The following is a 16789-nucleotide window of genomic DNA, read 5'->3' on the forward strand; positions in this document are numbered from 1 at the left end:
TTTGAGTCTAGGTTCATTAGAGAAATTGGTCTGTAATTTTCCTTTCTTGTGGTGTCTTTGTTTGGCTTTTGTACTGGGGTAATGTTGGCATCATAGAAGCAGTTCACAATGCTCCTTTTGTTTCGATTTTTTGGAATAGTTTCAGCAGAATGGGTGTTAGTTCTTTCCGGAATGTTTTGTAGAATTCATCTGTGAAGCCGTCTGGCCCTGGGCTCTTCTTTGTTGGGAGATTTTTAATGACTGATTCTATCTCTCTGCTTGTGATTGGTTTGTTAAGATCACCAATTTCTTCTTTCGTCAATATGGGTTGCTTATTTGTTTCTAGGAATTTGTCCATTTCCTCTAAATTGTCATTTTTGTTGGAATATAGTTTTTCAAAGTATCCTCTTATGATAGTGTTTATTTCTGTGGGGTCAGTGGTGATATTGCCTACCTCATTTCTTATTTTGTGCATTTGCATCTTCTCTCTTTTTTTCTTTGTTAGTCTCACTAAAGGTTTGTCAATTTTGTTGATCTTCTCAAAAAACCAGCTCTTGGACTTGTTTATCTTTTCAAGTGCTTTCTTATTTTCTATTTCATTTCGTTCTGCTCTTATCTTTGTTATTTCCTTCCTTCTTCCTGTTAGGTTACTTTGTTGTTGTTTTTCTAATTCCTTCAAATGTGCAGTTAGCTCTTCAATTTTTGCTCTTTCTTCTTTTTTGATATATGAATTTATGGTTATAAATTTCCCTCTCAGTACTGCTTTTGCTGCATCCCATAAATTTTGGTGTGTTGTGTTATCATTATCATTTGTTTCAAGGTAGCCATTGATTTCTTTTGAGATTTCCTCTTTGACCCACTGGTTTTCTAAGACTGTGCTGTTTAATTTCCAAATCTTAGTGTGAAATCTGGGCTTCTGTCCCTTGCAAATTTCCAGCTTGACTCCACTGTGGTCAGAGATATTGTTTTGTATGATTTCAATCTTTCTGAATTAATTCAGCCTTTCTTTGTGGCCTAGCATATGATCTATCTTGGAGAATGTTCCATGTGCGCTTGAGAAAAAGGTATATTATGCTGTGTTTGGGTGTAATGATCTATATATATCTATTAGATCCAGCTCCTCTAATATACTGTTCAAATGTTTTCTTTCTTTAGTGATTCTCTTTTGAGATGTTCTGTCCAAGGTAGATAGTGGTGTATTAAAATCCCCCACTATAATTGTAGATGCATCTATTGTTTCACTTAGTTTTTCCAGCGTTTGCCTCACGTATTTAGAGGCACCATTGTTAGGAGCATAAATATTTATGATTGTTCGATCTTCTTGACAGATTTTCCCTTTCAATAAAATGTAGTATCCTTCTTTGTCTCTCACAATTGTTTCACATTTAAAGTCTATTTTGTCTGATATTAATATAGCTACTCCTGCCTTTTTTTGGTTATTGTTTGCTTGTATGATTGTTTTCCAGCCATTCACTTTCAATCTCCATGCGTCTCTGTGTCTAAGATGTGTCTCTTGTAGACAGCATACGGATGGGTCATATTTCCTTATCCAATGTCCCAGTCTGAATCTTTTGATGGGTGAGTTTAATCCGCTGACATTCAGTGTTATTGCTTTCAAGGAATTATTTGTGTTAGCCATATTTTGATTGGATTTGTGTTTGTCATATTTTGTTTGTATTTTTTTCCCTTCTCTTTTTGTGTTTTTTTTTTGTTGTTGTTGCTCTTATACTCTCCTCCAACTTTGCCTGTCCTGTTTTTTCCTTTCTTCCTGCAGAACTCCCTTTAGAATTTCTTGATGGGGAGGTTTCTTGTTGGTATACTCTTTCAGTTTCTGTTTGTCTGTGAATATTTTGAACTCTCCATGTTTGAATTCTACTTTAGCTGGATAGAGTATTCTTGGTTGGAAATTTTTTTCCTTCAGTACCTTAACTATATCATACCACTGCCCTCTTGCCTCCATGGTTTCAGATGAGAAAACAGCACTTAATCTTATGGAGCTTCCCTTGTATGTGATGGTTTTCTTTTCTCTTGCTGCTTTTAGGATTTTCTCTTTGTCTTGAGCATTGGATAATTTGACAAGTATATGTCTTGGGGTGGGCCTGTTGGGGTTTATGACTAGTGGAGTGCGCTGTGCTTCTTGGATATGTACATCTGTCTCTTTCAGTAGATTTGGGAAGTTTTCAGCCATTATTTCCTGCAACACTCTTTCTGACCCCTTTCCCTTCTTTTCTCCTTCTGGAATGCCTATAATACTTATGTTTTTGCGTTTTGCATTGTCATTAAGGTCCCTGAGTCGTAGCTGGATTTTTTCTATCTTTTTATCGACCCCTTCTACTATCTGTTTGATTTCTGATGTACTGTCTTCCACATCACTAATTCTCTGCCTTGCCTCTTCTAGTCTGCTGATATTTGCTGCAAGTGTATTTTTGATTTCTTGAACTGTGGTGTTCATTCCTGTCATATCTGTTATCTTTTTGCATATGTCTGCAATTTCCCCTCCAAGTGATGTCTTCATGTTGTTAACCTCTTTCATTACTTCGTCAAAATTGTCATTGATAAATGTTCTGAGATCTTTCATTGCTTGTGCAAAGTTCTGCTCCCCTTCCTGATTTTTGGTTTGTTGATTGGATTCAGCCATGTTTTCCTGATTACTCGTTAGGTTTGTAGATTTTTGTTGCTTTCTGGTCATTATTTAATCTTGATGGATTTAATCAATTCCTTAGCTTCTTTGTCTACTCTTGGAGATTAATTAGCCTTTTTTTTTTTCATAAGTGTTATATCTTCTCTTTGACACTTTGTTCTTCTTATTCTAATTTCTTGTTGTTGTTTAAGTTCACTTTAAAGGAAAGTATTAGTGCTGGGGAAAGGCAATTGTGTAAACAAGGGAAAAGTGTAAAGTAGTATTGGTGATATATGTTAACAAAGCAAGAATATGAGATCGGGGAGGATGGAGGTTAGATTCATGTAAATTGTGTAGAGTTATAGCAGTAGGTAGAGTACCTATTATGAGGTAGATGTTTGAATATGGGAGGAATATGGTATGAGGTAAAAAGCTATTGTTTTCATGAGAGAGGGAAAAAGAAAAGAAAGGTAATAGTTTTAAGAGTGGATAACAGACAGAAAACAAAACAAAGGTATTAGAAATTAAGACTTAGACACTTCGTGGATCAAAGAAAGGGAGGTGGGATGTGGAGATACAGTAGATGATGGCAGATATCAAGATGTAGGGGCAAGAGGATAGTGCAGGTAGCCTAAATCAGTTCACACAGAAATGAGGTAGTGGAGGATGAGAAAACCCCAGCAAATGTGAGTTGTTTCCTGCCGCACCTATTGTATAATTGAATTAAAATAAAATAAGTAGAAGATGAGGGACATGAGGGAGAGAGAAAACAGAAAAAGAAAAAAAGAAAAAAGAAAAAAAGGGGGGAGAAGAAAGGAAGAAAGGAAAAGGGGGTGGGCAAAGGGTGGGGAACAGGTAGGGGAAAGAAAAAAAACAGATATACACGAATCACAATTAAAACACCAACTACACAACAACAACCACAAAAAAAACCCTAAAAAACTGAATAAAAAAAAAGACTTTGGGGGATACGCTGTGAGAAAAGCCCAGGGGATAATGCAATGTTAGCAATCAGGACATTAAAAAAAGTAAAAAATAAGAGAAAATCAAAATAAAAACAAAACAAAATGAAACAATAAAGAAAAAACACCAACGTTGAAGGTTAGGGCATTCAAGGACCTCAGATGGACCTCAGGGCGTGATGGATTCAGGGGTGGAAAGTCTGAGATATTAAAGACTCAAGAGGTGTGATTCTCTGGGGTGTGGGCCACCAGAGTTTAGGAGATTCAGACCTGGCAACCTCCAATCTGGTGAACAGGATGCCTAGGAGCCCCACAGTGTAACATAGTCCTCAGGGATCCCCACAGCTGGGTGCCAGCGCTATGGGGGAAGTCAGATCCGCAAACTCTATATTATGTCTGAACCCTGCAATTCACTTACTTAGTAGGGCTCATTAATGTGTGTATATCATCACTTCAGCTTTTGGACAGCTCCCGCCCTGTGCTTCCACAACATTGCCACTTGAGGGCGCCTTTACACCGCAGCCACTTTACTGGCACAGATCCGAAGCCCGGCCTGTGACGCCGAAAACAGATTCCAAAACCGGAATTCCCAAGCTTTGCAAAATATTCCCTAATCGGCTTCCAGACGTGTCCCCCTTCCTCGCCGCACCCTGAAACAACTTCCCAATTACGTCCCTTTATTGCCTACAGCCTAATTTGGTTGCAGATCGGCAGCTGGGCTTGTGGGGGGGGGGCTTCAGGCAGAAGCGCTATTATTTGTGTCCGCAATCAAAAATTTCCCCCGCTTCACAACAAAACACTGTCTATCTCCCCAAATCGATCTTCAAAGGCGACCCGTCACATCAACCCGCAAACAGGCCGCCCAGGACTCGCGAACTCCCCAGCACCACAGAGCCACCAAAAAGCTGAGCCGCTGCACAGCACCGCAGCTCCACCCACCCCCAAGAGGGAGGAACCCGTGTGCAGGTCTCACCTCTGGGCAATAGAACCCAAATTATATCTTATAGACCAACCCTCTCCATTACCTTTCCACCAAATCAATGTCCAGACACTTCCTGCCCTGCAAAAATCCCAAAAAAGCTCCACCTTGGAGAACCTCCAGCCGCGCCCAGCTGTCTCTTCGCAGGAGAGACCGCAAGGCAAGTTCACTCAGTGACCATCTTGCTTCCCTCATATTTTTTTAATGTAACATTAAAAGAAAATAAAGAAGAAAACAAATAATACTTGAACACTTCCTATGTCAGGCCCTGGATTATAAGGGATAAAGGTCAGAGAGGCAGATAGAAGGAGGCTCAAGAATAAGATGATCCCAGTCCACCAAGATGGCAGTGAAAGATGCCCCAGGGTATTGTTCTTCCTTGGAATTGTTGAATAACTAGCAAAAACTAGTAGAACTGTCTGTTCCATACATCTGGAAAACATTTAAATGGTTGCAGTAACTGGGTGAGTGTCAAGTCAAGAAAATGCACCCTTAAAAATGTTGGTTGGAAACAGCAAGATGGTGGCAGAGTAAGAAGCTCTGAGAGTCAGCTCCTGCTACAGGGCAGTCAGTAAACACCCAGAGCTATCTGAAGCTAGCTGAAGCACCTGTTTAGGGGCTCCAACAGACCAGAAGAGCATCCTGCAACATCCTTGGAGGAATGGAAGGAGGAAACTGCCCATCTTCAGGGAAGATTCATAAGTAGACTGCTCCACATGATGGAGGCCAGTGTCCATCCCCCACTGGAGGCACAAGCCACCTTGGGAACTGTTCTGTGGCTGGAATTGAAAGGTCCACTTTCCAAAAATAGGGGAGGAAGAGATGTTTGGGTACCAACTTCAGCTACTAATGAGTAATTTCAGCAGGCTAAAATATAATCCTGAGAACAGCTAAAGTTTGAACCTTTCCAAATCAGAAAGTGACCAGTACCCACCATCTTAACTCTGGGCCTGACACAAGGAGATGTGTGGTGGACTGAAAATCACAGTGTTGGTAGGTACTGGCTTTTTTCCATCCAGGCCAGATTGCAGGTCTAGCCCTAAGCTCCAGCTCCACCTCTGGCAGGGATGAAGCTGTGGGAACCTGTGTCAGCCTCTCTTGGATATTACCTGCCAAGTTGCAGAGGCTGGTGACTGTCCTTTTTTGACAATGCAAACTGTGGCTGGAATCAGAAGCTCCATTTTCCAAAAACAGTGGAGGAGGAGACAGTTGGCCACTGATTTTGGCTACTGATTAGTAGATGTGCTGGCTAAGGAGTGGCCCTAGGAACAACTGGGGTTTGACTCTGTCCAAGTTAGAAAGAGGCTGGCGGTGGCCATTTTGACTCTGTACCTTGCCTGTGGGGAAGCAAGGACCAATAATCACAGGAACTGCTTTCTTTCACCCATATTAGCCTGCAGGCCTAGCCTAGGCTTTGTCCCCACCTCTGGAAAGGAGGAGGCTGGCAGACTTTGCACCAGCCTATCCAGGAAATTACAGGTACCTTTGGCTGGCACAGACTGAATTATTAGAAGTCTACTGCAGCAATTGCAGTCATCTTGGACCTGCACTGCATAGATTGATGCCAACAGCTGCAGCTCCATCCCCACCCCAGGCAGGGGAGAAAGGGGAATGAAGCCTCATCAGTCTCTCTGGGCAACTGCAATCTAGGCCTGCATGACTTGGATTATTCCACACAGCTGTGACTTTGTCCTGCCCCTGGAAAAGGAGAAAGCTGGGAGAAGCTCCATTGGTCCATGAGGCAATGAGGGTAGCTAAAAACTCCACAGCTTATAGCACTAACTGCATCCTTGGCTCCTACTGCACAACCAACGAGGTATAAAGGGCAGGAAGCCCTAAACTAAAGAGAAAAGTCACAACCAGAATAAATACTCTAGTACCCAGATGCCAACACACGAAGAAAAATTTACAATCCACACCAAGATATTGCCCAAGTGAAGGAACAAGATAAGCCTCCAGATGACATAAAGGAGTTGAGACACCTAATCATAGATGTTCAAACAAATCTCCTTAATAAATTCAATGAGAAGGGTAAAGAGATTAAGAATATTAAGACATTGGGTGAGCACAAAGAAGAATTTGAAAACATATATCATCCCAGAAGGAGAAGAGAAGGGAAAGAGGGTAGAAGGGATGTTGGGAGAAATAATGGCTGAACACTTCCCAAACCTATTGGGGAAGGTGGAAATATATGTCCAAGAAGAACAACACACCCCAAACAGCATAAATCTCAACAGAACTACCAAAAGACATACCCCTGACAAATTATCCAATGTGCAAGACAAAGAGAAAATACTAAAAGCAGCAAGAGAAAAGAGAACCATCATATACAAGGGAGGCTTCATAAGATTAAGCACTGATTTCTCATCTGAAGCCATGGAGGCAAGATGGCAGTGTTATGACATAGTCAAGGTGGAGACAGAGTTGGAGTAGAGTGTAAGAATAACTAAACCTACAAAAAGAGAAAAAAAAAATCAAACAACATACGACGAACACAAATACAAAGAAAATATGGCTAATATAAGTAATTCCTTGAAAGTAATAACACTGAATGTCAATGGATTAAACGCATCTGTTAAGAGACACAGATTGGAAGATTGGATAAGGAAACATGACCCATCTATATGTTGTCTACAGAAAACACATCATAGACTCAGGGATTCAAGGAGATTGAAAGAGAATGCCTGGAAAACAATCTTACAGGCAAACAGTAATAAAATAAGGGCTGCTATAGTTTTATTAATATCAGACAAAATAGACTTTAAATGCAAAACAATTGGGAGAGACAAAGAAGGACACTACATATTAGTGAAAGGAATAATCTTTCAAGAAGAAAGAACAATCATAACCATTTATGCCCCTAACAAGGGTGCTTCCAAATACATGAGGCAAATTCTGGAGAAACTAAGTGAAGGAATGGGTGCCTCTACAATTATAGTTGGGATCTTTAACACACCATTATCACCTTTGGATAGACCATCTCAAAAGACAATCAAAACAGAAACAAAGACTTTGAACATTATATTAGAGGATCTGGATCTGATCAACATATACAGAACATTATGCCCAAACACAGTAGAATATATATTCTTCTCAAGTGCACATGGATCATTCTTCAAGATAGACCAAATGCTAGGCCACAAAGAAAGTCTCAATGAATTCAGAAAGATTGAAATGACAGCTCTCAGAGCTTGGGGTGTTTGGGTCCGGTCGTGGTGAGCTGGTGCTTGGGCTAGGTGGAGATGACTTGCAGGCCTCCAGGTGTGTGGTGAGGGGCACATCTGGCCCCTGGGCAGGCGGGCAGCGAGTGCGGGAACTGGAACCCTCAGGCGGAGGGTGTGGTGCACCCCTCAGATGTGCATTGTGGTCACCCCTGGGGCTGAAATGTGGTTTGCTGGCCTGGCGGGGGAGCGGCCGCGGCAGGCCAAGCCGCTGCCCCCATAATAGGGTGGCTGGTCGGACTCACCGCCACCCCTGAAGGAAGCTCGGCATGGGCGCAGAGTGCCCTCGGGTCTCCCCTTCTCAGCAGCCATGCTTCCGTGGCCACCCCTCCTCCCGGATGGCGGCACACGATGCCTGTGGGGCGGCACCCTTCTTCTTCTTTCTCCCTGCGCAGGCACAGGGCAGAAAAATCCAGTCTGCCCTTTTCCCTCCCCCTGACAGCAGCAACAGCAAGGCGTGGGCGGGAAACTCAAGTCTGCCCTCCACCCCAGCAACAGCAGCCACCAATCCCTAAACCCTGCCCCTTCCCCCAGCAACAGCGACAGCCAATCCCTAACCACCACCCCTCCCCCATCCAGTACCGCCCACTGACCTTTCGCTGGCAACCAATCAGAGCAGGGCGTGGCTTCGACCAATCAGCCTTCCCCAGCCCCTATAAAACTGTTGCCTCTCCCTCAATAAAGTGGACTTGCGTGTTTACCTTGTCTCCGCGGTAGTTCTTCTGCCGTGCGCCCTCCAGTCCTGAGAGCCCCCGACAAGGGCCTGGCCTCCCTTGTCCCCAGTTCGTCGCCTGCTTCTCCGGGCGACCCCTTCGTCGCCTGCTTCTCCGGGCGACCCCGTCAGCCGAACCGCGCAACCCCTTGTGAGACCGATCCCTCGTCTGCTGCTGGACCGACCCCTCATCCCAGGTGGGACCGACCCCTCGTCCCAAGTGGGACCGACCCCTCGTCCAGAGCTGGACCGACCCCTCGTCCGCAGCCAGACCCCACCTCTACCGACCGAGGAAGCCGCCGCAGTTGGCGCCCAACGTGGGGCAAGGCAACCCCACCACAGCACAACGTGGGGCAAGGCAACTCCACCACAGTCTCACTCCATAACCTGGCAGCCCCCCCCTCCTCTCTTCTCACCTTGGGACTTCTCTCATGCAACATTGCTGCTACCTGAGCCTTGGCTACCTCATACGATCCACGGCGGTCTGGGAGAATCGCTGAATGGCTTTCTCCTTCCATGTCGGGGCCTTATACCGACCTGCTATGATTAAGAGGAGCCTTGGATTTCTCAGGAGCGTGTGCTTGCACGTCTGAAGCAACCCTACCACAGCCCTATGCCCTCCTCTCTTCTCACCCCTATCTTTTCGCTCTGCATTGCTGCTCCTGAACCTTGGTGACCTCATATGATCCACGGCGGTCTGGGAGAATCGCTGGATGGCTTTCTCCTTCCATGTCGGGGGCTTATACCGACCTGCTATGATTAAGAGGCGCCAATAAAACTCTCAGGAGCACGTGCCTGAGCACCTCCACCCCTGCCTTCACCTCTGCCTCTTCCCCTCCACGCTTGCTCCCCTTTGCCTTGCTTCACTGCTCGTCGTTCCGCCCTCCCCTCGTCGGGGCCTTCTTTTGGCCCGCTACCACCGTCGGAGTCCCTTCGGCTCCGACCCCTCATCTCACCGCGCACCTCGGCTCCCATCGCCGCGCTCTCAAGGTAAGGGCCCCTTTTCTTATCGGCTCCAAAAGGCCATTAGCAATGGGTATCATCCTATCTGCTAAGCAAGCCCCACAAGTTCGGGCCCTCACCGGTCTCCTAGACACTCACCGGTGTAAGATCTCTTTCAAACAGCTCCAAGTATATTGGGATCTTCTTCTCCCCTTTAATCCGTGGCTTACCACGTGTCAGCTTTGGGACCCAGACACCTATACTCACCTTATAGATAGGGTCACTTCTGCTGTGGAGCAGGAAGGTAAAAGATTCCCTCCTGGCTTATTACAGGCAACATGAAGTCCAGAAGAAATCTTGAAGGGTATAATCTATGATATGCTATATAAAAAAGGATTTAAAAGCAGCTATACCAAGAAAGTAAGAATTATGAGTCAACTGTAAATAAATTATATATTTCTGTTAATGTGTTGTAAATGTTCTGTGTTTGTCTGTCTGTTCGTTCAATGTCAACATATATTGTGATACCTCCGGATGGTAAATATAAATTACTAGAAATCTTTAAAAGAGCTCTATTCAAATGGCCAAAAATTAAATAAGCGCTTATATTAATACTTAAGTTTATTATATTAATACATAAGTTTAAATGTTAATAAGATATCTACAATTTAAAAAAAATTGTAAGTCTTAATTAACAAAATTAACTGTATGTCTTCATAAAAAGTTGTTCTTGCCTAGATCAAAATGAATAACTTATTTTTCTTCACAGGATAATATAAAGAATGTAAAACTTATATGAATATTGAAAAGGTTAAAAGTTTGTAAAAATGCTAATGGAAATGTAATAAGTTTTGCAAAAAGACGTATTTTGTCCTAAAGTAGGATGGCTAATTTTTCATAAACTCTTGAAATTTGATTTGCATGCGGCAAGTATAAAAGGTATTGTGATAACTTTACGTAAGGGAATGTGTTCTGTAAAGATAAAATTTATCTTCAATAGTCTATATGGTTATAAATAATAATAAAAGGTTTAATAAAGCATTGTTTACATTAAGGTATTAAATAGCTAATTCCAAAAGGTCATTCTTAAATATATATATATAAAACTGAATTGATGATGATAATAATAAAAGGTAATTTTATAACAGGAAAGATTAACAGCAACCTAGCTCCCCTGCCAACTTGCTTTTAGGAAACGGTTTCTAATATTGCATGCTACTAAGTATTTAAAGAAAAGTTATTCTTAAGGAAACAGAAGATGATTTTGTCTTTGCAGCCATTGTCTATTTAGCAACACCCCTCGCTATCGGCCTAGCCACTGTTGCGCCGGATGATTGGAACCTTAAACAAAGACTCCTCCTCACTGTCATCTTCCTATCTATCGTTACTATATTTACTGCCCTCATTCTCCTTCGTTTATAAAGCAGTCTCCTACAAACCACAAAGCTTCTGTCTTAAACATACCATTCTCAACCCTATCCTCTAAATGATCTTCTCACTTCCCCCATAGCCTTTAATACTTTATTTCTTCCTCATAACCTTTGCTTTCTTGATAATATTTTCCGCCATCTGTCTAGCCGCTACCGCCCCAGAAGATTGGAACCTCGGCCAACAAATTCTACTCTCCATCGCCTTTCTGTTTATTATCCTCTTTTATGCTTTACTCCTTATCTTCCTCCCATAATGACTTCACCAAGCCTCCTCTTGTCCAAAACCATCACCCTTCTTTTCCTCACACTCCCCATTGCACTTACCAACCCCAGCCATCAGCCTTTTAATTGGACAGTAAAGCCTCTGGCAGGAAAAAGTAATCCTCTCCTACAATGTCTTCACTGCCAAGGAGAGATCAACTACCTGCAACGTGCTGTCATCCTGGACTTTTAACAACAGATGGATCTTATAGCCACCGAGATCAACAAGAATTGGACATTGGCCACCCTTGCTTGCAACGGCAAGATACCGCCCCCTAAATTGTACATTTATATCCCCGGCATACTCACCTCCCTCTTCAGCCCTGCTTCCCTCATTGCTTACTGCCTCTTGGGCCTCGGCTACTTGTTGCTGCTGCCATCCTGGCCCTTATTTGAAAAGAAGGGGGAAATGCGGTCACCCCTCGGGCTGAAATGTGGTTTGCTGGCCTGGCGGGGGAGCGGCCGCGGCAGGCCAAGCCGCTGCCCCCATAATAGGGTGGCTGGTCGGACTCACTGCCACCCCTGAAGGAAGCTCGGCATGGGCGCAGAGTGCCCTCGGGTCTCCCCTTCTCGGCAGCCATGCTTCCGCGGCCGCCCCTCCTCCTGGATGGTGCCACACGATGCCTGTGGGGCAGCACCCTTCTTCTTCTTTCTCCCTGCGCAGGCGCAGGGCGGAAAATTCCAGTCTGCCCTTTTCCCCTCCCCCGACAGCAGCAACAGCCAGGCGTGGGCGGAAAAATCCAGTCTGCCCTTTTCCCTCCCCCCGACAGCAGCAACAGCCAGGCATGGGCGGGAAACTCAAGTCTGCCCTCCACCCCAGCAACAGCAGCCACCAATCCCTAAACCCTGCCCCTTCCCCCAGCAACAGCAACAGCCAATCCCTAACCACCACCCCTCACCCGTCCAGTACCGCCCACTGACCTTTCGCCGGCAACCAATCAGAGCAGGGCATGGCTTCGACCAATCAGCCTTCCCCAGCCCCTGTAAAACTGTTGCCTCTCCCTCAATAAAGTGGACTTGCGTGTTTACCTCATCTCCGCGGTAGTTCTTCTGCCATGTGCCCTCCAGTCCTGAGAGCCCCCGACAAGGGCCTGGCCTCCCTTGTCCCCAGTTTGTCGCCTGCTTCTCCGGGCGACCCCTTCATCGCCTGCTTCTCCGGGTGACCCCGTCAGCTGAACCACGCAACCCCTTGTGAGACCGATCCCTCGTCTGCTGCCGGACCGACCCCTCATCCCAGGTGGGACCGACCCCTCGTCCCAAGTGGGACCGACCCCTCGTCCAGAGCTGGACCGACCCCTCGTCCGCAGCCAGACCCCACCTCTACCGACCAAGCAAGCCGCCGCAGTTGGCGCCCAACGTGGGGCAGTGCAACCCCACCTCTACCGACCGAGCAAGCCGCCACAGCGCACCTGCCTCCAGCTCTGTGCCTACAAAGAAGAGGCTGAGCAGCATTGGAAATTCTTCGGGACCAGGCTGTTTCAGGATTTTGCAGGGCAGGAGGTGTCTGGACATCGATTTGGTGGGAAGGTAACAGAGAAAATTTGTAGGGTGGCACCGTGTGGGAGCGCGGCGACAGCAAGGGTAGGCTCGTCTCCAGGCACCGGTGCGAGTCGGACCCCGGTGGTGGGAACGGGCATTAAGGCCCTCCACTTGGGGTTCGGGCATACTGCCCGCCCCTCTTCCCAGCTGCACCCGCTTCCCCCTCGGTGGCCTAACCCTGCCTCTCCTCCGAGGGCCACCGCCGCGCCATGACAGCCCCGCCTCGCTGCTGCAGAGAACCCTGGCTACCCCGTCTTCTGCCCGCAACCAGTGATGCACCCCTGCACGAACCTATCAGCCCTCTGCCGCCCCCTGCCACGCCCCCTGCCCCTCCCCCATCTTCACCCTATGTTAACCGCTGTACTTCCTGAATAAAGCAGACTTGCGCACAGATCCTGGTCTCCTCGGTAGTCTTCTCCCTACCGCGCGTCCTCTGCACCTTGCCGGCCCCGGAGCGCCTTCTCGGAAGGCCCCTCCATGTGTTGCAGCCCTCCACCGAGCCCACACTGCCCCTGCAGTGGCCCTCCGGGCGAGCCCACACTGTGACAAAAATTCATGTATAAGATAAAATTGAGGCTCTATTGCACGGAGGTGAGGGTTGCACACAGGACGCTCCCTCCTGGTGTGGGTGGAGCCACAGCACCGGCACTGTGGCGGCGATTCCTCAAGGCTCTGTGGTACTGGGGAATTCATGAGCCCTGAGCAGGCTATTGGGGGGCTAACAGGGCAGGAGGCCTTCTCAGACCGATTTGGGGAGACAGATGGGACTTGAATTGCGAGGTGGGGAATTTTTCATTGCGGACACAAATAATAGCGCTTCTGGGTAAAGCCCTGCCCCCAAGGTCGGGTGCCAATCTGCAGTGGCCTAAAATTGCTCGCAATAAAGAAATGTCACCAGGAGGCTGTTTCAGGGATTGGCAGGGCAGGAGACGTCTGGAAGCCAATTAGGGGAATATTTTGCGAAGCGTGGGAATTTTGGTTTCAGACTCTGATATTGGTGTTTCTGGCTGGGGCACCAGCCCCCTGGGCCTGGCTACTGATCTACCGCATCATTAAATTGGTTGCAGTGTAGAGGTGCCCCCAGGTGGCCATTTTGGGAGCTTACAGGGTGGGAGGTGTCCTGAAGTCAAATTGGTGATACAGCCACAGAAGAGACCTGAGTGAGAGGGTGAATTGCGGGGTTCTGATACATAGGTCAGAGTTTGCAGATGTGACCTCTCCCATAGGGCTGGCACCCAGCTAAAGGGATCCCTGAAGTCTGTGTTGCACTGCGGTGCTCCCAGGCTCCCTGTTAACCAGATTTGAGGTTGCCAGGCCTGAGTCCCCTAAACTCTGGTTGCCCACACCCCAGAGACTCACAACTCTTGAGTCTGAAATATCACAGACTTTCCATCCCTGAGTCCATCACGCCCTGAGGTCCATCTGAGGTCTTTGAATGTCCTAGCCCTCAACATTTGCGTTTTTCTTTTTTTGTTTTGTTTTGTTTTGCTTATTTTTATTTTATTTTTCATTTTTTATTGTCCTGATTGCCAACACTGCATTATCTCCTAGTCTTTTCTCCCATCATATCCCCCAAAGTCTTTTTTTTTTTCTTTCAGTTATTTAGGGGGGTTTTGGTTGTTGCTGTTGTGGTTCTTCTATATCTGTTTTTCTTTTCTTTACTTGTTCCCCTCCCTTTACCCACTCCTATTTTCTTTCTTTCTTCTCCCTTTTTTTTCTCTCTTGTCCCTCATTTTCTTCTTATTTTATTTTATCTTAATTATACAATAGGTGCTGCAGGGAACACCTCACATTTGCTGGGTTTACTCATCCTCCATTACCTCATTTCTGTGTGAATTGATTTTGGCTACCTACACTATCCCCTTTCCCCTAAGCTTGATATCCTCCATCATCTACTGTCTCTCCTATATTCCACATCCCTTTCTTTGATCCCCAAATTGTCTAACTCTTAATTTCAAATACCTTTGTTTTGTTTTCTGCCTTTGATCCTCTCTTGAAACTATTGCCTTTCTTTTCTCTTTCCCTCTCTCACGAAAACACTAGCTTTTTAATTCATACCATAATCCTCCCATATTCAGTTGACTACCACATTATAGGTACCCTACCTACTGCTATAACTCTACACAACTTACATAAATCTAATATCCATCCTCCCAGATCTCATATAGTTGCTTGTTAACATTTATTACCAATACTACTTTACAAATTTTCCTTTCTTACACAGTTGCCTTTCCCTGGCCCTAATACATTCCTTCAAAGTGAACTCACCCAGCAATAAGAAATTAGAATAAGAAGAACAAAGTGACAAAGAGAAGATAAAACACTTACACAAAAACCACAGCTAATTAATCCCCAAGAGTAGACAAAGAAGCTAAGGAACTGATTAAACCTGTCAAGATAAAATGATGACCAGACAGCAACAAAAATCTACAAACCATACCAGTAATCAGGAAAACATGGCTGAATCCAATGAACAAACTAAAAACCAGGAAGGTGAGCAGAACTTCGCATGAGTATTTAAAGATCTCAGAACATATATCAGAGACAAATTTAATGAAGTAAAGGAAGAGGTTAACAATATGAAGACAACACTTGGAGGGGAAATTGCAGACATATGCAAAAAGATAACAGATATGATGGGAATGAACACCACAGTTCAAGAAATGATAAATACACTCTCAGCAAATAACAGCAGATTAGAAGCGGCAGAGCAGAGAATTAGTGATGTGGAAGACAGTACATCGGAAATCAAACAGATAGTAGAAATGATGGATAAAAGGATAGAAAAAACCCAGCTAGGACTTAGGGACCTGAATGACAATGCAAAATGCAAAAACATACATATTATAGGCATACCAGAAGGAGAAGAAAAGGGAAAGGGGTCAGAAGGAGTGTTGCAGGAAATAATGGCTGAGAAATTCTCATATCTATGCAAAGAGACAGATGTACATATCCAAGAAGCACAATGCACCCCAAACATCATAAACCACAACAGGCCCACCCCAAGACATATCCTTGTAAAATTATCCAAAGCTCAAGAAAAAGAAAATTCTAAAAGCAGCAAGAGAAAAGAAAACCGTCACATATAAGGGAAGCTCCATAAGATTAAGTGCTGATTTCTCATCTGAAACCATGGAGGCAAGAAGGCAGAGGTATGATATAGTCAAGGTACTTAAAGAAAAAAATTTCCAACCCTGAATACTCTATCCAGCTAAACTAGCATTCAAAAATGATGGAGAGTTCAAAATATTCACAGATAAATAGAAATTGAAAGAGTATGCCAACAAGAAACCACCCCTTCAAGAAATTCTAAAGGGAGTTCTGCAGGAAGAAAGGACAAAACAGGACAGGCAGAGTTGGAGAAAAGTGTAAGAGTAGCAAAAATACAAAAAGAGAAGAAACAAACAAACAAGCAAACATTGACAAGCACAAGTCCAATAAAAATATACTGACATAAATAATTCCTTGAAAGTAATAACAGTGAATGTCAACAGGTTAAACTAACCTACAGGGACATTGGATAAGGAAATATGACCCATCTATAAGCTGTCTACAAGAGACACATCTTAGACCCAGAGACTCATGGAGGCTGAAAGTGAATGGTTGGAAAACAATATTTCAAACAAGCAATAACCAAAAAAAGGCAAGAGTAGCTATATTAATATCAGACAAAATAGACTTTAAATACGAAACAATTGTGAGAGACAAAGAAGGATACTACATATTAGTGAAAGTTACAATCTGTCAAGAAGAACAAACAATCATAAATATTTATGCTCCTAACAAGGGTGCCTCTAAATACGTGAGGCAAACACTGGAAAAACTAAGTGAAACAATTGATGCATCTACAATTATAGTGGGGGATTTTAATACACCACTATCTACCTTGGACAGAACATCTCAAAAGAGAATCACTAAAGAAGCAAAATATTTGAACAGTACATTAGAGGAGCTGGATCTAATAGACACATACAGATCATTACACCCTAACACAGCAGGATATACATTTTTCTCAAGTGCACATGGATCATTCTCCAAGATAGACCATATACTAGGCCACAAAGAAAGGCTGAATGAATTCAGAAAGATTGAAATCATACAAAATGATATCTCTGACCACAGTGGAATGAAGCTGGATATCTGC

The 16789-nt window shown here is 44.6% G+C and overlaps 1 pseudogene; it reads left to right on the forward strand.

The window, feature by feature from the left end:
• The first annotated feature begins 15101 nt into the window (after positions 1 to 15101).
• Positions 15102 to 16789, forward strand: part of LOC101426310 (thiamine pyrophosphokinase 1 pseudogene) — a 149566-nt pseudogene continuing 147878 nt past the window's right edge.

The sequence above is a fragment of the Dasypus novemcinctus genome, chromosome X, assembly GCF_030445035.2.
Source record: "Dasypus novemcinctus isolate mDasNov1 chromosome X, mDasNov1.1.hap2, whole genome shotgun sequence".
Lineage (NCBI taxonomy): Eukaryota > Metazoa > Chordata > Mammalia > Cingulata > Dasypodidae > Dasypus > Dasypus novemcinctus.